Raw genomic sequence first — 27,899 nt, 5'->3', positions numbered from 1 at the left:
CCCCGCATTCCTCCCGCGCCCTCCCCCTCCGACCCAACTGGAGACAAACTCTGGCATCTCCACACACATGCAAATGGTTTCCCTTGCACAAATACAGACTCCTGAAGGGGCCTTTGCTTCCGAATCCCCCCCCCCTTTTTTTTTTTCTTTCCTCCAGTGCCGCCTTTTTTTTCACTGTTACATTCCTCAGCCAGGCAGGGTTTTTTAAAAAAAAAAAATAAAAAAAAAAAGAGCGGGGAAGGGAGGGTTTGGAATGTGTAACTTTCATCCCAGACACAAATCTGCAGGGAACCCCGTCCTCGCCCCCCGCACCCCTGGAGCCTTCATGGGAGCTGCTGCTCAGGGACGGGCCCTCCGTGGGCCCCACCGCCCCGGCTGGAGCCAGGCGGCCTCAAAAGGTGTCCCCTCACCTTCTGCACACCGATAAGGTTCCCGTCACCACACAGACCTTTCCCTGTATCCCACACCTCAAATACCCCCCATGCCCAGGGGAGGTTTTCAAGTGTAGCGACTATCTTATTTTTAAAGACATAACTTTACAGATGAAAACAAGTACGCATCTATTCCCCCTGTGATTTCTCCACCTCCAAACAAGGCAGGCTCACATGCTGAGAGGCCATCTTACAGCCCAGCATCAGCCCCACCAAGGCTTTCACTAGCGCTTATTTCGACTTGCTGGTGGGCTCCACAGGCACCCACAGAGCAAAGTGCTGCCCCGCTCCAGGGCGGTGTTCATCTCCCCACTGGTTCACCCTCCTTCCCATCCTTCTTGGCCAGGAGCAGCAAAGGGGCCCTCACACTTCCACTCTGGTCACCCCTGTGCTCCTATTGATGGCCAGGGGGAAGACAGGCCCCCCCAGCAGAGCCCTTAAGGTTTCACTCTCTCCTACTTTTTAATCAATCAAAAATTAGGAGGAGGAGGGGAAAGTGCCAAAGCTAAACAGCCCTCCCTGTTCCTTAAAGCATATAAAAATGGCAACTGCGCTACAGTGCAGAGAGATGGATGAAAAGAAAAGCCCTAGAGAAAGGGAGCCATGCCGGCTCGGGTTACCTCGGATGAGGCCTGGGAGCCTCAGCCACCACCAGCTCCGCGCCCCCAGTTCGAGTACGGAGTCTTGGCCTTCTCTGGGTGTGAAAGGGAGACAGGCTTCAGCTCCTCATCAGAAACAGAGGGACTGAAAAGGTGTCTTTTGTTTGCTCCCTTGTTCATTGAAGAACCGGAGTGCCTTATTGAGGATTCGGCTTCCCCCCATCCCTCTAAAATGGGACACGCACCCTCCCTCAGGACGTGGTCCTCCATTTTCTGCCTTCCCATGGCTCGCTCGCTAGCACACCCTGGCCTGGCTTGGGATGTGCAGTGCAATCTGAAAACGCTCCTTTACCTAGATTTGATTTCCAATATGACGGCTCTCCCCACCCCCACCCTTTGCTCCCAAGGTAACAGCTCAAGGCTTCAGGAAGAAAAAAGAGAGAGGAAGGTCCCATCCCCCAGCCCTCCAAACCCCTTTCTTAGCAGCTGCAAGCGAAAATACCACATCTGCCTCCAACTACACTGAGAGTGACAGTCACCAACATACTGTTATTTAAAGATCAATTCTGAATGCAATATTCCTGTTCCTAGGCCTACATCATCCCTGCGTCTCTCAGACTTGTTCCACTTTGCTATTGGGAAGTGCAGGGAAAGATTGTCTTTCAAAACCTATTGATTATTATTTAGGTGCCTTCTATTTTTTTTTTTTTTAATGAAAATGAAGGTATCGATATTGCTTTAATCCTAACAGTAATTCCTCTAAAAGTGAAATATGATGTAACTTGAAAAATACATCAATAGGAAGCAAAAATTAAATTGCCTGTGAATGCATGTGTATATATTAAAGTCACTGAATTCTATAAGCAACAATAACATTCTTAGGTTCGTAAAACTCTATTTTTTTAAAGCAGTAGCAGGAAAACACTCAAACCTGGTCAGGATATTTTTAAAGGTGGTGATTGCTCTAAAGGAGGACAAGAGGGCTTTAAAATGTGAATAGGCCAGCTTTTTATTTTACAACTTGGGACACACAAACCCACGCTAGTGCCAGAAAGGGCAATCCATTTTGTACACTGAAGCAGTCCAAACGGGGAACAAAACCCAAGGAATTTCCATACAGACCACTCAACCTAAACACAAAACAAACAAACACAAGGGTAGGGTTTTTTTAGGCAATTTCTACATGATCTTGTCATTTTTAACACTCAGTCGAGCCTTTGCGGTGGGGGAGAAATCAGAGTAGGGGGCTGGTTCCCTGCTAAAATGCATTAAATAACTATAGAATCCCATAATGTCAGGGGCTGGGTGTGCAACAGTAACTGATCATAAAGGATGTATTAGGACTGGAACCAAATGCTTTGACAATATTATTGCACTGCTTTATTTGTGCAGACAGTAGTGCAACATTGTCAGAGCCAGCGATACCAGCAGCCACTGTCACGTTCTGCACAGCTGTCCCTGCATCCTTTTGTAAGGGACTGTTACATTACAGTGTTAACCACAATAACCTTTTTATGTTTAGCCCCAATAAAACTCTGCATGACAAAGTTTATTTGCAATCGTAATTAGACAAGGTAAAAACCAGAAAACAACAAAACAAAAACCCCCCACAACAAAAAGTTAGTTTAAAAAAAATGACAGAAAGAGAGGAAAAAAGAGAAAGAGAGAAAGACCACTGTTAGTATGGCTTGTTAAACAAACCATTCAAGTCTTTTGCTACATGCCCAGTATATCTAAGCACGGTACGTTATAAAGGTTTTATACAATAAAATATTTTTCTACAGTGATGGAGAATAAAAGAACAAGGGACATAATTCAGCATCTCCACATGTATGTGTTTCCATAAAAACACCCAAATTGGTCAGTCAATGAATCTGAACTAGGCAAGTTAGATAAATCACAGAAGGTGCCAGCCCTTTCCTGTGCCTACAGAAGTTTTCTCAATTGTGCTGTGTATTTTATGGTGTTTGACCAGCAGAGATGAAAAAGGCTGATGTGTGTGTATATATAGAATGGTATAAATACACAGTGCTTTGATTTGCTATGGAAAATGTTACAGAAATGATGAGACTTGTGTACAAAAATACCTAGTGTCTGTGCTTCAATCTCACATGCATCTCTGTGTGTCACCACCCAAAAATCACAGCATAAACATCACAGATTGTTAGAAACAAATCAACAGCATTAAATCCCCACAGACATTGATAGGGACCACCTTAAACATATAGGGGAACGTTTCCATAAGGGGAAAAATTATAAAGCAATCACTATAAAAATTCAACGTAGATATCGTAGGGAAGTGTGTAGAAATTAAATAATGAATTACTCACAAGTTATTAGTAAACAAAGCAGGTAATGTGATGCCTTGAAAGCTCCCAGAAATGTCTGGAGCTTATGTTTGAAATAGGATGTGTTTAAATTATTCCAGCCCATTCCTATAGAAAGATAAATAAAAATGTATAACCCAGAATCTCTGTCCTTATTTAAAACCACTCCCACATGTATAAAACCTTATTTCACACACGTGCATAAATACACTGGAGGAGGCATCTATTTTAGGGTTGTTTGCCCACTCTGAAGAGGGTGGGCTGCTAAAGGGGGTCATGTTTCTGCCAGCCAATGCCCTTTTAATATTGCACTGCTCATCATAATTGCCAGTAGTACAACAGAAAAAGGGCTCTGGACAACAGCACACTCCAGAGACTTTCCAATATAAATGCTAAATCAGTTAGAAACTTCTCCAAGTGATGGCCTTCAGTTCATGATTTACTCTAAAACAGATTTGTTACATTCAAAAAAAAGGAGTTTCTTCAACAACCACATTGATTCATTGTCATTCTTTAGAAGTAGATTTTAATACTTCACAACTGCATCTTGAATTAACTTCAGCAATAATTTAGATAAGCTTGTTTGGGGGACTTTTTTATTTCTCAGTGGTAAAGGTTTGCATTAGAGCATGTGAAAGCAAAGACAAGAATTGGGATTGTCCTTGCATTTCAGCACCCCACTATTTTACAAAAGTAGGTGTAATGATTTAGATTAAAGACACAGTGGAGAAGTTGATATCCTTTCTGTTGCTTTCATCTGAATTGCCTGCTAAAATATTTGGTATTTTTTACATACACGCTTGCTAGTAGCTTAAATTATTTTTATTTATTCGTAATTGCTAAGGAAGTCTTGCTGTTTTATACAAGCATCTAAACAAGCTTTCAAAACAACTGCCACCTAAGAGCGAGAAACCTTTAAAAATCATCTACTTACATCATTAAAACATTACTATTGTAATTTTTTTTCCTTTTTCAAAAAGAATATATGGGTAGTAAGGAGAAAACATCAGTTAATCTTTACAAATCAGACATTCCAAATAATTTTAGCAATAAGTAACATTTAAAAGTCAACTGGTTAGTCTTTAGGTTTCAAACAGTTTACCATTTGTTTCTCTAAACAATTTCAAACTTAAACCAAGAAAATGTAACTATTTTAAAAATAAGAATCACTTGAGAAATTATAAAATAATTTGACTTCAAACTTCAAACTATGGAAATAAATTCTATGCAAAGAAATCCAAACTTGAAAACAACTTTCCATTAATTCCATAGACAAGTCAGAATCATACCAAATGCTAAAATGAATTAAACTAATTCAAGTCTGAGGGAGTTTGGGCTGAGTGAGAAAATGCACTAAATGAATTCCAGTTGTCAATTTTTCAGAGTAGTGTTAATAAAAAGCCAATTGATTTGGACGTGTCCCAATCCAATTAGAATATTAAACTGAAGCATTCTTATCTTCTGGTTTTATTTTTTTCCTCCTTTTTTTTTGTACAATAATTTAGCCCTAATCCAGAAACCTGGACTAGTTTGGAGATGTTAAAAAAAAAAAAAAAAAGGAACAAATAAAAGATAGAGAGAAAGGAGAAAAGAAAAACAAAAGACAAAGAAAACTAGAAAAAAGAATGTGCTTTATACTTTCGGAAGTTTTTTTTAAATTGCAGAGCCCCAGGTCTGTGTCTGAGGGTACGAGCTTTCCTTACACAACTCAAAGACCACACACTGGAGGGAAACGGAGCGGAATTGGGGCAAAGTGCAAGAATGCCAAAGAAACACTTTGGGCTGTGCACCCTGGTTTATTGCAAAAACTCCGGACTATTTAAGCAAAGCATTAGTTTTACGAGATTTAAATATTAAGCCAATATAAATAGTGGCTGGAGATAGCATGTGACTTACTCCCTTGCTCTTTGGGGGTTTTAAGGAAAAAAAAAAAAAAAGGAGGGGGGCTCTAAAACAAGATCTCTTAGCAAAGAAAATGTACGTGGTATCTAGAGAGACAGGAGTTTTGCTACGTTTAAAAACGGGAATAGTATTTTCTGAGAGGAGCTGGTGGCACAACGGGAGCGGCAGACGCGCAGCCCTCCCGCGAACACAAACCTCGGCGCGGGGCTGCGGGAGCGGGCTCGGCTCCGGCAAAAAGGATTTGATCTGTGGGATTGCGCTCAATTTCTCAGAAGTGTTTGCATAGGTGAAATGTTTGAGAAAGGAGGAATAAAAATATATATATTAGCTCACCACTATCTAGAGATTTGCAGCCAAGCCTGCCAGCAATCGTCTCTCCCAGCACTTCTGCAGCACTTCGCGCACGGACGATGCACAACCCGCACCCGGCCCCGCTTCTCCCCTCCATTTTCGGCTGACACCGACGGCGATTCGCCGCTTCTGCCGCTCGCAAGTTTGATCCCCCGCCCCGCTGCCGTCCCAGGCGGCTCCGGCCGCCGGCTCGTTTCAACGCCTCGTATCGATCGCACGCCAGAAAGCAAACCGACCAGCGAGAACTTCGCTTGGGAAATCGCTGTGCTTAGGAAAGGGGGGAGGAATAGGCTCCCGCATCCGCCCCGCTGCGGGGAAACCTCTCCGGAAAGCGCCCGGCCGACGGTGCGGCCGCGCACGGGAGGAGGGCGAGGGGCGCTGCCGGGAAGCGCCCCCCCACCGCCCCGCTCCCTCCGCCGGGGCTCCCCCCCGCATCCCCGTGCCCTCACGCCTCGGGTGGGGGGCGCCCCTCGGCCGCTGCCGCTCGCCCCGCGGGCCATTGTCAGCGCCGCGGCGAAGGCGCGCCCGCCGTTCCCCCGCGCCCCCCGGGGCCCGCAGCTCCCGCCATTTCCGCCCGGGCGGGCGGATGCGGCGGCAGGGCCGGCGGGCCCCGCTCGCTGCGCGGTACCTGGCGGCGGGAGGGACGGATCCCCGCGCCGCGGGGGGGAAAGTTGCCAAAAGAGGTGCAAAAGAGGCTGTGGGAGCGGCGCGGCTCTATCCCCCACCCCTCGTCCCCCCCGCCGCCCCGCGCCGCCGGCCGCCGCCGCCCCGGGCGCGCCTCGGCGTGGCTCCCTGATCGATCAGAATGTGGGCAAATCCTCCAGTACCAACCTCATGGCCTCCCCGCTCCAGCCTCCATCTTTGACTAGTTGACATTCAGCTCCTGCCTGACCAACTCCTCATTAGCATACCTCCCCCGCCATTGGCTCGCCCCTGCGCTAGTCTTTGCCACCGCCTCCCCCATTGGCTCCCGGGGAGGATATTTAAAAATATTACCCCCTCGCCCATTGGCGGCCGAGTGCTACGTCACGCCACGCTCTTTATTTTAACAATGAATGCACAAACACATTCTTCCATTCACAAATTTTTTTTTTTTTCAGTAGTTTGCCCGCCTTTTCTCCAACTACATTTTCATTGATTTTTTGTTTCAACTGAGGGGGTCCCGGTTGTAAACAGATAAATCAAAAACGAACAGAGGGGGGACCTGAGCAAATATTTTTTTCTCTCTCTTTCTTTCTTTTTCTCTTTTGTTCGGCAGTGCTGGTGTTGGGGGAACAAAACTGAGCCCCAGCGGTCCCGGATCGGAGAGGTGTGGTCGGGGGCGGGGGGCTGCTCTGCCGGAGAGGTTGCAGCTATTTTGTCTCTGTTTCGGTTGCAAAGCTCGATCCTCTTTCCCGCAAGTAGAAAAGCAAGCTCTGCCCGGGCAAACCAAATCGCTAATTTTGCCCAATTCAGAATAGTAATTATTGGTGTGGTCGGGGAGCGTTTGTCGGGGGGGTCGGTGGGTGCGCACCCAGGGGTGCTCTCCCCGCGGAGCGGGCACGGCCACGCTCTCTCGCTCCTCCCGCAGCCGGGCTCTGCGCGGGCTGAGCCAAGCAGGGGATTTAATTGTGACCGACTAAAACACACCAGGTCACTTCAGTGCACTTTCATGACAGGAGCTTTTCCTTTTGTACACGCGGTTGAGCTGAAATCAGGCGATAACAAACTTTAAGGGCTGGGGGGGGGAAGCTCTCTAGTGTTTTTCTTGCCCTGCAAATTGGAAAACACTGGAATCGTTAAAAAATGAATAACAAAGACTGAAAGTCATTGACAGTCTCTCACAGAGAAGTGTCTTGGTGAGTTTCTCTTTTTTGAAAATATTTCTGCCATATTGTTAACTTACAAACCCACAACTGTGCAGTTGCTTCCACCTTTGAAATTCACAGGAATCAGCTCTTCAACAATTGATTTCAACAGATGTTTGTAAAATGAAAATGTTTTCATACTGCAGTGAGACAAACTTAACAGCAAAAGAATCGGGTAAGCTGTGAAAAAGCAACACACGTTTGTAGGTAAAAAAGATTTTTCAAAAACAGTATTTACTGGCATTTTATTAAGCAATCTGTCTTTGAAAAAGCGTATTTCTCTCTAAACTGTTGAATGATTTCAGCTTTTAAATCTTTTTTCCCCTTCATTTGCTACCTACCTTCATACCAAATCCAACCCCAAAATATCACTAGTGTGTGAACTAGAATTTTACATTATACAAGAAAAAAGGATATTAACTATTTAAAAAAATAAACTAAACTTCCTTTGTATCTATTCTTGAGCTTGGGAGTTGATTCTGATTTGGCTATTTTCTCCATATATGTATGCATTTGTGTGTGTAGCCCCCACGCACAAATATTGAACTCAAGTTGTAAAGGCTGGATCTGGGTACTAATGGGTGGAGACTTTGGGCAGTGGATCCCTGGCAGTGTTTTTGGAGATGGGAGAGAAGGGCAGTGGGCTGTGAAATCACACATTCCTGTCCAATGGAGCTGAAATAATGGTATTGTTCTCTGGAAAAGAGGTTGCTTTTCTCTTCTCCATTCTTCCCCTGATCTGCAGGGACCTGATTGTGCAGTTAATCAGCAAAAAAGCGTTTGATGTAAGGCAGGGCGTGAATTCAAAAGGGCCAGGGGGGATTCAAGAGGGATTCTTCTGTCTGTTAGAAAATGTTTTTCTGATTTCAAAATGGTAGACATTTGAAAAGCTGCTCTGGTCTCTCTTCAGAGATCCGAGTTTGTAGTAGGTACCAGCACTAATTATATCGCTTCCTTTGTGTGTTTGACACTTTACTGCTGGAAAAAAAGTAGATATCTCACAGCAAAAAGAAGGATGTCCTTCCTGGAGCAAAGGTGAGCCCCTGTATCCCTGCAGTTAATTCCTTCAGCTTGCTATCAGTCGCCAGAGAGTCTGCTCATGACTGCCTTGCTAAATGTTTAGCATTGCACGATTCAGAGTAAAATAAAGCCCGCGGGGAGCAGGTAAGAGCTGAGTTGGTTTTGTAGTTGTGACCTGTGTCCCGAGTGTGACATCCGCCTCCCCGAATCTTCAAACATAGAAGCTTTCCTGTTCCACACTGTCTTGTCTATAAATCTTTCCTTGCCAGCCTTGTCTTGAATGGCAAGAATATTTGAAGCATTTCTTATTTCAGTGGGGTCATTTCCCAAACTTTGTAACAAAATGCTTTCTGCCGATTTCTGCTCTTGTATATACACAACATCCTGCTCTCTTTCCTATGCATAGCGTCTACACATACATATGTAAATTCATTGCTATCCCTTTACTTAATATATTATTATAACCACACAGGAAATGACATATCCTAGAGAAAGGCAACTGCCTTGGATATTTACGTGAAAAATATGTAACTTTACAGCAAACTCCAAATGGGTTTGCCAGTTTAATTTTAGCCAAACTGCAAATAAAGTGAATGAAAGTTCCCCATGGGCAGCCCTTGGTCCCCAGCCCTTTCCACGGGGCTCCTTCCTGCTCTGTGAGAGGAGGATTGTTCTGCTGTAAGGCTGGATTGATTGAATTTTTGTGTTTCAGGGCTGGGAGACATTGGGGAATTATTTGGATTTTGTGTGTGTGTTGTTTTGCTGCAAATGCACAGTTGTGCTCTCCACTTCTTCTGGAGAGAAAGGCTGAGAAGAGACATTTGCTCTGCTGTTAGTTTGCTTTAAGGAAGGGCTTCTTGCAAACGTCCAATGCTGGAGAAGAATGGCGTTTTTATCATTTTTAAACATCAAGGAGGGGAGGGAGAAAAGCAGATTTTTTTTTGCTCCAGATCTTGGGGTGTTTTTGCAGTGTAACTCAATCTGATGTCACTGGGGGTGGAGTCTCTGCCGCGTTTGCTTAAACTGGAGCTGTCTCAGTTCAAGGCCTTGTGGCTGAAAGTTCTTAAATCTGTGGCAGACAGGCATGACTATTCCTTAATGAGACCCCTACTGCAGCAACGCGCTTTTTATTTTAATCAACTTCTTCATACTGTTAATTATGATTTCTTTAATAACACTCATCCCATCTGTAAGGTTAACATAGTCCCGCATGAACAGCCCAGTAACACACTTCACCATTATTGTCTGTATGAAAACACATGTACAAACTCGTATAAAACCTTCTTAATTAGGTCTTGAACATACGTGTGCTTTGTGAATGTGGGTGACAGACAGAAACAAAGAGAAGAGGGCAAGAAAAATTTCTCAGAAGTTTCCAAATATATTTACTGAGGCTGTTAAAAATTAACTTTAAAATCCATCTCTGTGGAAAGCTGTTACATTCAGGAAGGGTAGATTTGATTGTTGTGTGTTGTCTTTTATTTCCACCCCTTAGCTGCAAACATTTGCTCCTGTGGACAAAACTAGAAGGCTGGATTCAAGATGAATTGATAAAACCTCCAGGGGAGACTGGAACAAATAGATTCATAAAATGTTCACAGGGCAGCATTGACTGGTAATGTTGAAACTTCAACACATTGGATTTTTGGTTTGAACTTCAGAAAAATAAAAGAAAATCGCTACCACTCCTCCAGAGAGGCTGGAAATCAAAGCCACCTCTGGGCTCATCTAAAATTGTAACTCTCTTCGAATTTAGCACAAATACCTTCAGTTTTCATTTTTAACACACAAACTTGGGGAAAAAAAAAAAAAGTAGACTCTTCGTTTAAACACTGATTTGAATGCTCCTGAAACTTGCCCTAAAATATGTGAGATTTCACCATCCCCATATTTTTACTCAAATATTTTACAAAAAAGCTTTATTTGAATGGGCTTTGATTCAGCCACACAAGAATAAAACAGTTTAAAATTGCTCTGTGTATGTGTATCTTTATCCACATATATGTCTACTTATCAACTGAAATTCAAATTGTTCTTTTTTTCCCCCCCTAGATTCTTAAAGGTTTTTAACAAATGCAGCTTGTTAAAGGATTTTTTTTTAATGAAAAAAGTATAAACAAAAGCACTATTCACAATAAAAAGCCATAATCTGAAATGTTTTATTAATTTCAAAACTGTCAGAAACGATTTCTAAAAGTTTTAAATGCCCCCAAACTCACCTTCCCAACCACGTCTTTATTTAGACGAAACAATCGTTTTAAAGTGATAAAAGTGCCATATTTTCTTATGGACATTTTCCTATCTGCAACATTGAAAATAAGAAAGGCAGAAAAATCTCCTCGTTTCTTTCGCTAAAAATGAATAAACTGCATCATTTCCTAGCTATCAGATGGCCAAAAAGCCCTTCCGTGTTTCCACAAACATATCGAATCGATAGCTTCAAAAGTGATTGAATGTAACCAAAAGGCGGCCAGCCCAAAGAGCTCAAATCTCTGCTGCTCAGCCCTCTACAAAGCAGGCTCTTGTGCTCGGTTTGACAGTGTCCGAGAGGGAGGGGAGCATGAATGAGAAAAACAGTCACTAAATACAAGTTATGAATGAGGGGTTGGATGGGAGGAGGGAAGAAAGAGGGAAAAAAAAAAAAGAGAGACACAGCTAATGCAAAAATCAGTTTAATTCCGTAGGTTTTACATCGATGTGATTTTTCTCTCGGATCCCACCGCGGACTCGCAGTCGAACACATCTCTAGCCCAGACCCCACTAACCATCCTCGCTCTAGGAAAGAGGGGCATTGTGCTCGGTGCCTCACATTTTCTTCTCCCCCCACCTCTCTCTTTACTCGTCCCCCACCTCTCTCCCCCCTCCCTCTTTTGTAAATCAGAATGAGGAGGTTTTATAGTGAGTCTAATTCTCACTCCCTCCATTTCCTTCCTTTCTGCATTTTTTTATCCCCCTTCCACCCCGCCCCTCCCTCGCCTGCAGCCCTGGTATTGATTAACCACTTCGCTCCTACCCCTCCGCGCTGCCTGCCCAGCCCCGCACCGACCCGGCCCGCAGCGGCGGGGGGACACGGCCGGGGCTGTCCCGGGGCCGGAGGGGGGACACGGCCGGGGCCGTCCCGGGGCTGTCCCGCGGCCGGTGGGGGAACACGGCCGGGGCCGTTCCGGAGAGGCTTCTGAGCGCCCGGCGCTCCCGCAGCTCCCGGTCAGCCCTTTGAAGTCCGTTGCACTTAAATGTTATTTAATGAGGCCGGTTGCAGCGTCGGGACTGCCGGGCCGGCTCCGGGAGCGGGGAGAAGCGGGAGAACAAAACGCCACCGACCCAAAAGCCGGGAGATTTCACGCGAGGAATGGAAGGAGTGTGAGGCAGCCAGGGGAAAAAAGACCCCGAGCACTGAAATAGTTAATGGCCCCTAGATGCATTGATTAGTATTGATGGCTTTGGTAGTTTTAATGGATTTGTTGTTTGTGGGAGGTGGGGAGCTTTTGCCTTGCTTTGAATTCTAACCCCCTGGCTGGGAGCTTGCTCCTAATTGCATGCACAGCATTCCTTCGGAGTGGGTGGTATCACCTTTTACTGCTGCTCCCTTCCACAGGGAAGGCCTGTAAAAAATCCCTTTCATGTGCCCGAAAATCAATACCCAGGGCTCTGGATGGCTGCTGTAAAAACAAAACAAAATCCTGTCCCTCCCTTGCCAGAAAATAATAATATATATATATATATGTATAGGGAAAGAGAGGGACAAAAAGAGCCCCAAAAGAGGAACCCCCTCCTTGCAGACAAATGCAAGGGGCAGTTGGCTCCTCTTTGCCAACCCAGGGCTCAGGTAGTTTGGGGCTGGTGTGGAAAGACCCCCTATTTTCACAGCTGCTGGGGGCACTTTGGAGGGGATTGCTGTTGGGAGCTGGAGGTTTCAGCCTGGTTCTGGTCAATAAAAATGGATGTGGCTTGAAAATGTCTGCACCAGTGGCAGGGAGGACGGAGGGTCAGGAGCAGTGCTTAAAAGGTTAAAAAGAAGTGGGTGAGTGGGAAGTTGCAGAGTTATGGGTGGAGTTACCCACACTTTTAAAAAAAGCACAACAGAGTAAACAACTTCATCTTTCAGTCGGTGTCAGGAGGAAGGTGAGGGTGCTGTGCCTTGCTGTGCCCAGCACGGGGCTTTGGGAAATTAAAAAATGAGGCATTTTCCTGGGATACTATTAAACCAAGTTGACTTTTCATTCTGTCCCCAAACCGTGCGACAACGATACCAGTCTAACTTACAAGTGAACTTCATGTTCACTTCTCTCTCTGCTGGATCTTAATTTCTTTAGCACTGAGGGGAAAGAGAGCGATTGTTAAGCGCTTAAAAATCCATGCAAAATAAATCAATGTGTTTCTGCCATCTACATTTCAATTCAATAACATCGTTTTCATAGAGCTATTTCATTAGTATGGAATAACTCACCTGTAAGTAATTACAGCTGACTTGCTTTCTAGCAGAGACCAATACAAGTCCAGAAAGGGGATAAAGGTTAGCTCAAAGAAATACTGCAGAGGTTTGGCATGGGTATAAAAGCGAATAGCTGTGTTCTCTCCTTAGAAAGCAAGTCATTCTTAGTCATCATTTAAAAGAAAATTCATAGTTATGCCTTGGAGCTTCATTTCAATCTAAAATTTAAAAACAAAATCTAACTTCAAAGTGTTCCATCAGTAAAACACAATGTCACTGAATTGAACAGAAAAAAGCTCCAAACGAACAAACAACCCAAAGTTGCTATAATAATTGTTGGAGAATTCTGCCTTGCTCAGATTTCACACAGGCTCGAACAGTCAAATAGTTTGTTTGATATTTGTTGTTGTAATTCTGCTTCTTGTTGAAATTGTGTGTTGGCACTGAGTTACATTTGTTTGAAATTACTTTATCAGTCTAACACTAAATTAAGAATGAGTTTGCTGGTTCAAAAGTGCACGACTTTGAATGAGATCATTTAAGTGGAGCTCTACGTGGAAAAAAAATACAAAGAGATTATTTTTTCTATCTAATACTAACACTATTAAAATTAAAGACCTTGTCTTGATAGATAGTTTAGTGCTAAATTTTATTTAGATCATAATTCAAATGCTTCCTACTTTTATTGAATGATTTTTATTTGGAGCAAGCTGCCCAAACGTTTTGTATTAACTCTCACTCATATGCAACACTTAATTCTATCTTGTCCAGGATACACAATAGGAAGGTTTCCAGGACATTTTCTTTTTAGACAACCCCAGTTTTTTTAGTAACAAACAACATTTTAAATAGAAAGAATTGTTTTCAGGATTAGCTAATTTCAGGAAGTTCGTTCTTTCACCATTATACAAGCTTTTGCATGTACATTTTAAAACAAAATATTTGCAAAACAAAATGCCCTCCTAGAATGTGCTCATCTCCAAAATCCCGTGGATTTGTACTTTAATCTCTTTTGGGAACAAAAGTAAAAGGGCCATTTGCTGTGCCACACAACCCAAATGTGCTCTCAGAGAGGCAGGGAGGGGAGCCAGTTGTGCTGTGAAAGGTTTGGAGCGTGGTGTTCAGGAGTGCACAGCACCGACAAAACCTGCCCTGGGAAGTTCCTCAGGGTCTCCCTCTCTGTTTTACTGTCAAGAAGAACATTTAGGGTTTGCTTGTTTGTTTGTTTGTTTTTGTCCTTTTTTTTTAAATTATTTTTTAAATAACGCTGATTCGCAAAACTCCATCAGAAGCAAAACCTGGGATTCAGTTCTTTCCTAATTTGTTTCTTAGTTTTTTTTCCCACATAGTTAAAAAAAACCTGCAGCCTAAACCAAAATAAAATGTACAACCTACAGTTCAGAGAGCATGTAAAAAGGAGTTATTTCCTTCATTCACTGAATTCACCTTAACAAACAACTTTAGAATATCATTTGTTTGAAATCTGCAGCATTTTTATCTCTGAGAGATTTTAGAGCACTCATCTGTCTGACATTCAAGAAAAGTAACTGAAGAAAAAACCCACCTCTTTACCCCCACAGCAGAGATGCCAGTTCCTATGATTCTGTGAGCCCTGAGCAAACGGGAGGAATCAGCAGGGTATTCTGGGAGATTTATCTGAGGGTCACATCTCACTTCTGAGTTAAGAATTTAAGATGAAGACAAATCATTATTAAGCTTTTCTCTTTCTTCTGGTGTCTGTAAAATCAGTGCTAAACATGAAGATAGTTGTGTGTTCGTTGAGGTGTGAGCGCAGCCCCTGGGCAGGGTGAGCAGAGCTATTTGTTTCTCTGCTAAATGTTGGAAACAGCTTTTCCTTTTTTAACCCTGAAACCCCACCAGTAAACACTCGTGCAGATGCAGTTGGTATATTCCAAAGAAGCTGATCGACACGAATGGAATGATAAAATTATGGTTTGATTACCAAACAAATGGTTTAGTTCAAAAGGCTTGTGAGTTTTCAGCTTAAATGTGGGGTTTTTGGAAGGGTGAACGTGTGGCTGTGCTCTTACCTTGGCTATCTCATAAACTGTATTTTCAGAACAAAATGTAAAACTGCAGAAAGAAGTGTTCACAGTTTTGCTTGGCATGGCTACTGAATTGCATGCTAGAAATGAATTGAAAACTCATTTCCACTGCTTTTAGCTGTTAACCAATATAACCTTGTTTTAAGCTTGCATCCTTAGTGAATGCTTCCAAAGTTAAATTTAATCTCTGTATTGCTCACTAGCACCAGTGATGCTTATTTTTAAACAATATTTATTGAAAACTTTGTTTCAAGATTAATTTCCCCTTAAAACTTGTGTGATTTGCTCTTCTCACAAATCCAACGCAATTAATATTGGCATTTTGTTAAATTATTTAATCCCAAGCTATATACCAATTATTCAAGTCCATCAAGGATTAGTGGTTCAACTATATTTAAAATACCACTTGTAAGTTCACATCCAGTTTCCAGGCACCTCTGGTTAACCGAGCAGAGCACCTACCTTTAATTATAATCTAGCATTCCTCGTCACTTATAGTAAAAGATACTGAGCTAGTTAAGCAAGACTTTGTTGGCACAAGAGGGAAATGAGAATAAATGAATTAACAAGCCCTGAAAAATAACCTTTGCAATTACAGGATTTCTTTGGTTAATATCTCCCACACATTGTGCATTTAACCACAGGGAAGTGGCGGGTGCTTAAGGTGTAAAAGACCCTTTAGAAATATTTCAGTCAACACTGCTGGCTCTTGAGCATGTTTATGTGTGCCTTTCATGTCAAGGGGGGAAAAATAGCAATGAAATTTGGGTGTTTATACACCCAGAAGCTGGGAAGTCCTGGTTAAATGCACCAATATGTAGCTGGGAACGTTTATGTGGGAACAAGAGCTTCTTCATGCTAATTGAAATCCGTACCTGGAAAATAACAACCCATGAGAAGAACTAATTTTTCAATGAGAGCTCAAACCTGCTAGGAGCCTGTGACCAAACCCAGGACAAATTCAGATACAGTTCACTATAAACACTCTCTTACAGAATAGGAGCTTTTTCTATCGGTGAAGCTGGAATTTAGATTGTAGAAGTTATCTGTTAAGATCAAACAGATAACGGTGACTTTTCAAAACATTTTAAAATATTCCTCATCCACAATGTTATCTTTGTGACTAAATGATTTTAGTAAATGCCACAGGGAATATGACATTAACTAACAGAGTGCAAAGGGTCCCTGTTTGTCTCAATCCCCCGAGTATTCCTTGTAGTGGACTGAGTCCACATTTAAAACATTCAAATGTGTTTCCCCAAATGACATCAAAGACTGTTTAAATCAATATTTGGATGATCAGGGAGCAAATGTTTGAATTTGGAAAGGAAGGGGCAGATGTCGTCCATGCGTGGTTGCTGTGGCACATCACACACGTTTGGCGGTGGGCAAATGCTGGAAGGCAAGGCAAGGACTGCTGTTCAAATGGGGGGGTGGCTGATGGATTTCAGGACTGGGCAATTCCACCGGGCAGAGAAAGATTGGGAGGAATGAACAGTGTCGTCTGGGAAGGGTCGGGGTTGTGTGGACAGTGTTAACAGGGAACTAGAGAAAAGGGCGAGTGACCGCAGGGCTGAACCAGTTCACCACTTCTTCCAAATGCAACAATTACAATTGAATACTTCCAGCTAAGAGGAAGACTTGTAGCAGAAACCAGAGATAGCACTTTTTTGGACCTAGGCTTAGAAGGAAGCTACTTTGGTGCTGTGAACAGCACCAAAATCCTTTAAAAAGTCAAGAATTTAGGAGAAAAATTGCTCTGTTAAGACCTGGCAAAGGAAACTACAGGTATCATTATGCTTCAGGTCAGACAGTTTTTCTCTTTCTCATGTAAAAATTTAAGACAAGGAACATGTAGATCAGCTGTGATTTAAAAAAAAAAAAACAAACAACAAACCCACATAGTAACACCTTGATAATATTTAAAACAAACTCTTAAGGTTTCTTCCAAGTATGCACGTAAGCTTTGTCTACCAGACTCAAACCCAGGGTATCTTTCTGCTGCTCTCACCTGGCTCCTGGCAGCCCTGTCTGGGGTTCAGTACAACTTGCAGAAGTCACTGCGCCCCAGAAACGCCTGTTTGTTAGCCTGCTGGAAAAACTAATCAGCTTGTCTCTGCTGCCTATAAAGAGGATGTGCACTCTCCACTGATTCTCATTTGAATTAAACTTTTCATTAAAAGTTTAAAAAGATCCCTAAAAACTTTAGGCTCATTATGTGACAGAGTATTTGTTTTTATTAGGGGTATATCAAACTATCCTGATCCAAATAATAGTCATGATAACATCTCTTTAAGCTACATTAATTCGGACTCTTAAAGGACAACCTGTACACGGCAAAGTGCGCTAATTAATATGGTAAAGGATGTTGTGCACTTAAAACACCCTTTGAAACAGCAGAGCGTTCCAAAGAGATCATACGCGCGCATCTCATTTAAGTGAAATTAATCAAAATTAAACAAATTCTCAAAACGTCAAAAGTGATTGTAAAAAAACAATGTGCATTGCAAACCCCACCACCTAAACAGCCATTATGTTTAAAGGAAATCTGTGATCTGCAACCAATTAGGAGCAAAATGGTTGTAAAATATTTAATTTGTGAGTAGCATTTTAAATTCAGTAACAGCTATAACAAAACGGGTAAGTAAATGACATTAATCACTCCTGATACTAAATTATCCCTATTTTGCTTCTAAGACAGGAATCAGACTGGGTGATGTTTTCTATTAGTTAAATACATCCATAACCAAATGAAAGCCTAGGAGGCCATTTAACTAATGGGGATTCCAACATCCTTGTTGTTCCTTTATTTTGTGTACTTTTTAAAGGTCATATAACTGTTTTAAAGAGTCACCCCTTGATTTTTCAGTGAGGTAGTGAGCGTTATGTTCCTGATAAGAGCCATGTCAGACAGGTAGAGCGGTGTTTCCTGCAGTGAACACTGAACACCAAGCTCATTTGAAATTATTTTAACAACTTCGTGGCCTAAAGGAAAAAACTGCTCCCCAGCCTGCAAGACCAGTTTTGTTGTGTGTTTTGTCCTTTTTTATTTTGCTATTCGGGTTTGGTTCAAAGAAGAGTTATATTTGGAGGGTTATACTAAATAAAGCAATAAAACACAAGTGGTTGTTTCCCACAGTTGAGCTCTTGTTTCATTCAAAATCAGGTATCTTGTTTGTTTTTAATAAATTAACGGCAAGTGCAGCAAGTGGGTGCAAGTGCTCGGCTCCTCCATCCCAAACCGCTCCTGCCTGGTGTCTCCTGCGTGTGTAACTCCCAGATCTATACGGTCTCACTCTCACATGTTTTCCGGTATATTTACACCCTCTGGATGTGCATTTCCATTTCTCATTTCGTTAGGATGAAAATCTTATTTCTTTATATATATATTTTAAAATAAAAGAGACTCATTTTTAAAACCCATTTTAATTCGCGAACATCTCAGATCAGATTCAGCTCCTCAAGATGAATTATTTCCTGCTTTTCTTTCTTGTAAATATCTTCCACCAACAACCACCTTCTGCAGATAAAACTTTACCAATTAGTCATTTACAGACATAAACTCACAAGGCAAAAAACAGCCTTTGCAGCTCTAGGCCTCTTTGATGATGATGATGTTTACAAATGCTTTCACTGCTGGGCTGGTAATGTGCACTTTGCCATTAGCTCTCTGAAACTGTTCGACACACAAAATGTGCCTTTCAGTAAGGCAGATGGTAAGAAAGATTGTTCCTTTCATTATATGCAGGACACTTACAAAATAAATAGTGGCTGGGGTGAACGTACCGATTTCTTCAGACTGAAAAAAGCTGTCTTGTTGTTCAAAATGATTTCACTGGCTGAACAGGTCACTCGCATACATGTATGTCCTGGTGAGAGGAGACTGAAATCCTTCCTTTCTCTGCTGTGTTTTTTCAGTTCCTATGAAAATTTGCTGATCACTCCTCCTTTAGGTGTCAAGTGCATCAGGACGTGTTGGCTTTTAACAGCACCGTCAGTTTTACATTTGTTGGGGATACAGGAGCTAAAAAGGGTGAAGTCAGGAAACAGACATGAATAATCTGTGCTGCCTGAACAGAAGCAGAAGTGGGTTCCTGAAGTGTGTGGCTTGCAGGAAGGGTAAGTGAGAGAAATTTCAGAGCCCAAGTAGCTTGCACCAATTCAGGAGAAGAACAGCTGTTTTGATAAAGGAGACGGTGGCCGAAGTTTATACTGTCCAAGCACTACAGGGGTTAGAGCCCTTTAATTGTTGCAAGCAGCCTCGTCCAAACAGCAAAGTGCCCATTTGGAGTGAGAGGGAGGATGAGGTTTGTCTGCTCTGCTCCTCTGTGCCGGGGTGCACACCCTGCACTCTGCTGTTCCTTCGATTGTTGGCTGGGACTGACCTTCCCCACTCCTGGGACTGCTTTAAAGCTCAAGCAAAGAGTTTATCCCGACATAACCAGTTTTTGGTTCAGAGGCAACCAGGACAGCACATGAATAGCAGGCAGTGTGTTTTGCTTTTTGTCTGAGTACCAGACACTTACAGAAAGGTGCAGGTTGGAAAGATGGACCAGCTATGCTCTCCATTCTCATCCCCACCATTCTTCCCTGTGGTCCATGGGATTATCTAGTCATCGGCTGAGTTTTGGGTTTGCTTGAATATCTACCCAAATATTTTAATAGCTAATTTTGCTATTTCAAGAAAGAGAAAGTAGCTAGAATAAATTGGATTAAGTCTTTAACCCCGTGGTGCAAAAATCCCTCTGTTAGACTTCTAATCACTAAGTTAAAATGAAAGTCAGAGAGATGGCAACCAATTGTAAGAAAAGAATCAAAACTAGGGTGGGAAGAGAAGAAAACAAATTATCAGAAAGGAGGGATGGGATCATTTATTCCAGACCAGCCTAAAACCTTTCACACAATTACATGGAGAATAAAGATTTTAAATGTCTCCACAGAAAGAAAGAGAAGGTTTCTAAAACTGTTTTCCTAAGAAGGTGCCAGAACTTGTTTCCCCATCTCTCCTATCCCTCCATCCATCTCCCTATGGTAGAACATCTCTCTGGCGAGCCAGCCACAATTTGGTCATGCATGATCATCGTGTTTGGATGCAAGGAGAGAAAACACTCTGAGTAATACTGGATTCCTCTGAGTTTGTCACTGGGATATTTGCCTGCTTCCCAGAGGATAAAATCACAGACAAGTCTTACCCTGATCGGTCCTGTACTCATGTATTGCTGGGCAAAGCAAGCTTGATCTCTACTCCCCACAGCCATGCCATCTGGTTAGCTGTGTGTGGCATACATAGATCTCCACTCTGGAGAGGAAATGGGAGAGGGAGCTGAAGTTTTGAACATGAATCCTGCAAACTGTCAACAGGAAAATAAATTAGAGGATTCTCAGAACATGGATCTGCTTAAATACGCATTCTTAGCACATGGCACTGAGATTGCTGGTGATCACAGTACCTTGGTGCTTTCATAATCTGGCGTGTCCTTAGTCCCAGCTTCTTGGATTTCCTTTTGTCTCGTGTTTGAAGCTGATGCAGGGCAGGACTCCTGTGGCTCAATTCCCAGACAAACCTGTCTCTAAATTTGTCTGAGACACTATCTCCTCTGGGGAAAGTAACTGAGGGATTCTGGGTTTAGACGAGGGCTGGACAAAAATGTGGTCCAGCCTACTTACTGACAGGTTTCCGCTTGTCTTCCCTTGCTTTATGTTGTTTCCCAAACCTCGCAGAAGTCAAACAGTAAAGCATTTCATCGCGATGTAGAGTCTGACAGTGTCTCCACTGAGGTACATCGCGCAGTGGGACTCCGGATCCATACGGCTGCCGAGTCTCTGCGTACTGCTGATAGGAATGACAGATATTTGCTGCTCCTTGGGAGGATCCACAGAAACTCCCACATGATTTCTGTGATAACGTGTCATCAGAGAAACATAGACACAGCCACAGTACATCAAAAGATTAATCTACCTAGGTTTGTCCAAAACAAGATATCAATCTGATTTAATGTACTCATAGAAACTAGGAATGGGGAAACATCTCTTAGTCCCTGTAGTCAAACTCCAGCTATTGCTGGGAGGTCCTCTGCACTGAGAGGTGGAGGTTGCTTTTAGGAAATCTTTCAGCAACAGATGGGCATTATGAATGAAAAGCAAGTGCTGCAGAAGCCAAGTTTCTTTTCCCATACTCCGTCTGGACTGCCAGGTCAGGTCTGGGAACTGGCCCGATTTAGCAGTGACACCCAGCGTAGAGGAGTTTCTGTGTCACTATCTGTGTACCAGCTCAATGCTTTTCTGTACAGTCTTGTTTATACACTGTATTCAGAAATGGTTCATTCATCATGTTTCAGGAAGACATAGAGTATCACTGTTTTCAACTCTTTGAACATGCAAGGCTGATTAATTTCTAATTCAGACACTTAATTAAGATTAAGAGCTTGGAACAGTTTCCCTCTGAGAGCAGTGGGACTCTTGCTGCTGGATTTCAATGCAGGTAAAATTACACTATTAGGCTGTGTTGGTGCAGCACGACAAGTGCACCAGAGTGCTAAAGAAATAGACTTTCCGCTAAAGCCCAGAACTGACGTCTGGAGAGCTTCCAGTTCCTATCCAGCCAACAGTATCTTCTGTTGAAATCATTGATGTGGATCAGTGTGAGGATTGAAAATCCGCTTCTGGACACAAGTGTACAGCTTTCACTGGCTCAGCTGGAGGCTGCGTGTGTGTCTCAAGGGAGAGTATCTGTTCAAAGGCACAGGACACTGTCCTCAGCGCTTGCTACAAGAGGGTTCTTTTTTGTGCCGACACAGGAGAGTGAGATATTGGTACCCTATTCCAGCTGGCTGGGGAAGGGCTCTGCAGGAAGGAAGAAAAGGATAAAGAGGTTTAGATCATGCCCTGCCAGCAGGAAGACGGCACTTGCCAGCTCCCAACTCTTGCCACGTTTTAGAGCAGAGTCTTGCTGTTCTCTGCACTATCAAGCAAAGAGACACCTTCCTGCCGCTCCTCCCACAGAGGAAGAGGTCCCCTCCTGCTCCATGCCACTGTTATCCCTTCAGATCAGAACAGGATTACCTCAATTGAGGACAGCAAAGCAGCTGCCTGTGCGCCCATCAGAAGCACAACTCTCAGAATGAACGCAGGCTGGGGTCAGCAGTGAGGTGGCCGGGGCCAGCAGTGAGGTGGCCGGGGCTGTATCGCTGCTCCAAACAGGGCTGTGCTCAGGGAAGGGAGGAACTGAAGCTGCCCCCAGAAATCCGCATCAACGGGCAGTTTGCTGGGACAGAGACCGTTCATACAAACCAGGCCAGGAGCAAGATGCAAAAAAAATGGACTGGTCAGTGATTCCATGTATTGGCTTTTCTCTTTCCAGTAAGCAGTGATGTGCCTGTCTTGCCCACACTTTAGGATCACCTGGTGTTAGTGAGCTGTTAATTACAGCAGGCAAACCCCCTTAGCACTTACCCAGCTGTCCTGTTATAGGAACTCCCTCCCCAGCAAGCCCAGCTGCACTGGGTGAGGTTTTAAGTTTGGCAGGTTGAGGCCACTTCACTCCTATTCTGAGGGTGACCGTTCCTTGCTGCAGGTTCCTCTCTGCTGGTGAGTGAGTACCTTTAGCCTATGTTATTTCTCTGTATTTCCTATTTTTGTTTTTGAAGACAATGTTGATCTCTTCATAAGCTGTTTTTATCCAAGGGTCTCAAAACACATGGCACTCTGTAATAATACCTAATGCAGACACGATATTGCGAAGAGCAGCAGCTTGCAATTGTAAATCTCAAGGTACTTTGTGAAGGTGATTGTTGCGTCTGCTTTGTGAGTGTCATTGCTAAAGCAAAGCAAAGTTAAGTTGCCTGCCCTAGGACACATCTTGTCTGTCACAGAACAAAGATTAGAGCTCACCAATCTCAATTGCACTTGCTCTGTTTGCTCCCTTGGCCTCATTGCGTTGTGCTTGTGCTACGTAGCACAGAAACAGGGTCCTTGGAGTGAGGTAGGATTGCAAAATCCCTCACACAAACAGCTAGCAGCTCTAGTTCATTCTCACTCACAGTGGTGATATGTTTGAAGTTCAGGTATCCTTGCAAGGAAAGCCCTGTGCTTTAGTCCTGAGAGTTCATGCTTTGTGCCAAGTAGTTTTCTATTTTTCTCGAGTGTTCACTCTTGTGACTGTTAACATCACCACGGACCTTATTGCTGTAATTGCTCTACTTCTCTATGTGTTGCTCCAAATTTAGTTTTCGGGTGATAATGTGTATCGAGTAAATGAGGAATGGTTGTATGTGTGCAGAGCCTTGTTTGAAAATATCAGATGGAGCAATGATACCCAGCTACAAATTGACAGAACTTAATTTTGATTATTTGAGCATTTTCCTTTGAATGAAGGATTTTCCAGGCACATCAGCACTGTGAGCAGCAAGAGAAAATGATCGGATGGCAATGTATGCTCAGTGAAACAGCTGCTCTTTCTATAGCCATGCGTCAAAGTCTGGTTTACTGCAGAATTTCATTGGAGTCGACTGGAATTTTGCCTGGGTAAGGTGCTTGAGATTTTTCTTCGAGTAACTTTGCAGTTACTCAACATGGAGAATTAGGAATCACGTGACATTCCTAACGCAATATTGTGCTTCCATTTGTACTGCGTGAACGTACTTACCTGAAGATAAGTAGATCTTGCACTCACAAAAGTGCACGCTCATGCTGAAGGCAGACAAAGACCTTGGAGCTGTTGTGTTAGTGGAACGCCAGCTATTTATTCAACTGTCCACCATGGCAGGAGTTTTTCTGTTAAATATATAATTCCCCACTTTTTCTCTTAAACAAGAGAACCAGAGGGTGAAAGGGTTGAAGATTAAAATGTAAACAGCAAAATTTATTATAATTACAAGAGTGTTTCAAATTATTTCCTTAAACTGCAACATAATTTACCTCTAGTCAAGGTCTCTATTGGTGGTGAAAGAGGAAACTGCTTGACCTTGGGGTGACCTCTGGCCCCCGGGGGTCAGCGCCCGAGGAATGCGCAGATGTCACGGTTCATAAGCAAGGACAGAAACTCTCAGGTTTCCCAGGCAGAGAGGCGCCAGTTCGGGGATGGGGCCAACATGTGCACCTCCCTTTGAACCGGCCACTCGTACCTGAAATCGCACTGAAAGCGCAGGGCTGGGGACAGGAAAAGTCCAGGGCAGCCCAGGATGGAGGCTTGTTCCAGGAGTGGGCAGAAGCAGCAGAGTATAATGGAGGGAAATGTAAAATTTCACTGAAGTGGGCCCATGTCTGCGCTACCTCAATAGTTTGACTCAAGGAACGCTGCAAACAATGTGATCTGAGCTGCAGATCCACGTACAGCGCTTGGCAAGGGTCAGTTAGAGGAGCTTTGGCTGCAACCAACTGATGCAACTTGTCGCTGTTGCAAAAGGAAATGTCTGATACTCTTAACAATGCAAAGAAAGGAAAGAGAAATGGAAGGATTTATTGCTCATACTATGTTAACAAAAACTGTGCATGGGTTGAGTTAATGCAGCGCAAATTGCTGCTAGGACTTTTGTAACATCAGCAGAGATCCTCCCAGCAACCTGGGCCTGGAGCTGCTGCTCGGCCGCCTTCTCTGTCTGCCCTGCAAGAAGGCGCCTTGCATTGCCAGCACACGTTCTTTGAACAAAAACCACCGAAACCAAACCGAAAGCTTGAACAAAAACTTCCGTGACTGAGACCAAAATAAAAAAAACATTTTAGAAAATTCTTCTAAATAAAAGCAAATTGTCAAGGGAAGTTAAATTTAAACTAAAACAAATTGTATGGTAAATAAATATTAAGCTTAGGGAGATAAAATTATACCCGCAATAATATTCAAAGAAGAAATGGGATGAGTGGAAAAACAAACACAAGGTTAATTTTAATATTAAAATCACAACTTATGTATCAAAATAAAATTTATATTCAAGGAAATTGTGAACCCAAGGGTTTCTTTCAACTATTTGCAGCCTACAAACCACAAGTTGTGCTAAGCATGATCAAAGTACTTCACAATTAGTTTGGTTTTAAATCACTGTAATTGTCAGCCTAGGTTGTAATCAGAGAAACATTGTTCTGAAGCAGCAGCAAACTTGCCCTGGCTGTAATCTGGGGAAAAATTGAGAAAAATAGTGGGATCTGGTCAGTTAAGGGCAACACAGTGCTTGGGGACAAAGTTGTGTTAGACATGAGATGCAGTTCTGGGCTGACGAGACAGCGGCTGCCCTGGTCTGCTGGGACAGACCCGCAGGCTGCCCTGCTCTGGTCGGCTCTGCCTTGGTTTCTCTCTTGGGAAAAGCAGGGGTGACATTGGAGAGTCTTCATAAGGTGTAATTAATGAAGTGTTACGAGATACATGTGCTCCAGGTGACCTTGGAAGGTGCCTGTGTACGTTAGTTGTGGGGATGGCAGGAAGAGGCAGCCAGTGGAATGAGCGGCGCAGAATACTTGGATGGAGGAGACGGCGGGAGCGCCAAGAATGACTGCAATGCGAGTACGAGCCTGCTCGTGCATTGCTCTTTTAATAAAGCTGGCAGCGTGTTATCTGGAAGCTGCGATGGGTTTCCTAATAGATTCCTTGGAAGTTTCAGGTTGGAGAGCTCTTCCATGGGCTTTGCCAACAGCACAGCAGAGTAAAGGATGAGCTCAAATGCTTTTGTAATTAGAACAGAGTACTTCTTGCAATTAAAAAGGTCTTCTAGGAATACAGGAAATAAAGCCAGTTTTTGAAGGAATCGTGTTTTCTAGACATTAAAAGGGTAAAGGTAGCTTTAATCTGGACTCTGCTATGAAGAAACTGAAGGAGATTTCCCCACTGGAAGCCTTGAAAAGAGAGTTTGCTTGGCAGTACAAATGAATAAAACAACAAGGCTTTGTGCTTGAGGATCTCAAAGCGTTCTCTGCTCTGCACCAGGAAATGCAATACCTCCTGGGAGCTGTGCTAAATTGGAAACAGGGACCCTCTTGAAAGCCAGCTCAACTCTGCTCCGGCTGAGCACAGCCATGCTCCCATCAGCGTTGGTGGAAAAGACAAGTGATGTTTTGACAACTTGAGTCTTCAGTCGTGACTTTTCTACAGGGATGCAGGAGATTAGCAGGCAGTGTAGATTTAGTGAAGAAGCAGTTAAGAGAATTTAATTTGCCACCTTGGATTCTGCCAAGCCAGAGGCCTCAGAATGACAGAAAAATCATCACTTCAGGTGTTTGTTAACAGTGAATCTCCTTGCTTCTAAAAAATGGGGGTAACCTTGAGGTGGCAGTGAGGGAATGCACTGGTTGAGGAGGCTCTGCTTTGGACTGGCACTTTCTCCACTCTGTTTCAGAAAAAAGATGCAGAACTGAAGGAAGTCCAAATGCTGGTTTAGTTTGTATGAATCATCTCCTCTGCTTCTGTTTTCTTCTAGTCACCGAAGAGGCATAAGGGAAGAAATGACTGAACAGTAGCAAAGGGCAGGCAACGTGATGCGAAAGTGGAGGGGAATGATTAGTGGAAGAGACAAGTACTGTAAGGAGCAACTGGAACCTCAGCTTTTCATTTGGGGAAGGTCAAACATTTCCCAAGAACCCATCTGGGTTCAAGTGATGCTGAACAAAGACCGGGAGGTGGCTGCTGGAAAGGAGGTGTATGTAACAAAGCAGAGGGGCTCATGGAGGAAGCTGTACCTGTATCGTGCTCTCCTAGGTGAATGTAAATGGTTTGTAGCTGTCTCTTTTGGGTCTACTTTTGCAAAATAGTTTACTGCAACTATTTATTTAAAGTAGTCACAAGTAGAGTAAGTAAAGGAAGGTAATTCAGGTGTCACCGTGCACGGCCAGACCTCCTGGTAACCTGGGTTTTATCCAACTGGGCATGGTCCTGCGGAATGACTCAGAGCACTTGGCCAAGTCTTTGCTGGCTTTGCCGTGCGACACCTGGTGCAGAAGCAGGAAAATGGCGCAGACAGATGTGGTGTAAAATTCTCAATATGAGGGCTGCCCTGTCAAACTGTTATGCATTAAGAATTCTTAGGCTGAGTTTATATCAAAGCAATGATTTTTATCTGGTTGTGGCTTTTCTGAATCAATGCTAAAAACCTCCTAAGTAGTTTCCACTAGATTACTGTCTTATCTAAGGAATGATTAGCCTTTGGGTTCTGCTATCAATTTACGTGTTCAGAGGTACATCACATCATCTCAGTTCTCTGCTACAGAGATGGTGTGAGGGTGTACCAGCTAAGGTGTGAGATTGTGGCTCAATACCACAGTGGTTTTTTTTACTTATTTTTGCATGGAGAAAAAGCCTGTTCTGCTCTTGCACAATTTTGAGTATCCACACTAACCAATGTAATTGTGAACAAGTCTCAGTAGTGTGTCAGCGCTGTGTGTATTTGTCTCCAGCCTCTGATCACACACCATTTGTGACACATGCAGACTAATGCATCGCTGTAAATTGGTCCTCATATGACTCAACCCACACGAGTCAATAAAAGATAGTCCATAAATCTGATGGGTGGGAGTAACAGAGCAATAAAAAAAGGAAGAAGAGGTGAACCAAGACTGATTCTGGTATTATTTTTTTGTTTCCCTTTTTCATGAGTGGGTGAGCATCAGAGGGAAAGAGGTACAGTCTTTGGGATGCAGTGATGGAAAGATTCTCCCATCGGCTGATTTGACTCAGCAAACAAAATCCTTCTCCATATGGAGCCATGGAAAGCAAAGGGCACAGGGGGAAAGAAGTGATAGTAAAGCTGTGCTCAGCCCTTTAGCAGCAGCAAAAACAGATACAGAAATTGTTCTCTGAGCAGATAGAACCCAAAGTTGTTTCTTTAGCTTTCCTTCGGCTGCTTTAATTTTTTCTTGCTGTCGAGAAGAGCTGGGTGAAGAGGGTGGGGAGGGGGATGATTTGTGCAGCTCTTCCACTTGAGTGTAGAGAACAGAGAGCAGAAG

The 27,899-nt window shown here is 43.3% G+C and overlaps 1 long non-coding RNA gene across 4 annotated transcripts; it reads right to left on the bottom strand.

Annotated features, from left to right (window-relative positions):
• Positions 1–2,014: 2,014 nt before the first annotated feature.
• Positions 2,015–6,516, bottom strand: LOC136109255 (uncharacterized). 4 transcript variants are annotated; one of them, XR_011741680.1, is made up of 3 exons: positions 6,442–6,516; positions 5,593–5,872; positions 2,015–3,465 (listed from the first exon to the last, which is right to left on the bottom strand). It is a non-coding gene; the product is annotated as an uncharacterized lncRNA (long non-coding RNA). The 4 variants fall into 4 exon arrangements; XR_011741679.1 differs by having other exon boundaries at positions 5,593–5,877; positions 6,442–6,500; XR_011741681.1 differs by lacking the exon at positions 6,442–6,516 and having other exon boundaries at positions 2,015–2,160; positions 3,361–3,465; positions 5,593–6,033.
• Between the last annotated feature and the right edge of the window lie 21,383 nt (positions 6,517–27,899).

The sequence above is a fragment of the Patagioenas fasciata genome, chromosome 17, assembly GCF_037038585.1.
Source record: "Patagioenas fasciata isolate bPatFas1 chromosome 17, bPatFas1.hap1, whole genome shotgun sequence".
Lineage (NCBI taxonomy): Eukaryota > Metazoa > Chordata > Aves > Columbiformes > Columbidae > Patagioenas > Patagioenas fasciata.
Note: the sequence above shows the minus strand (reverse complement) of the source record. Positions and strands in the feature narration are given on the sequence as shown.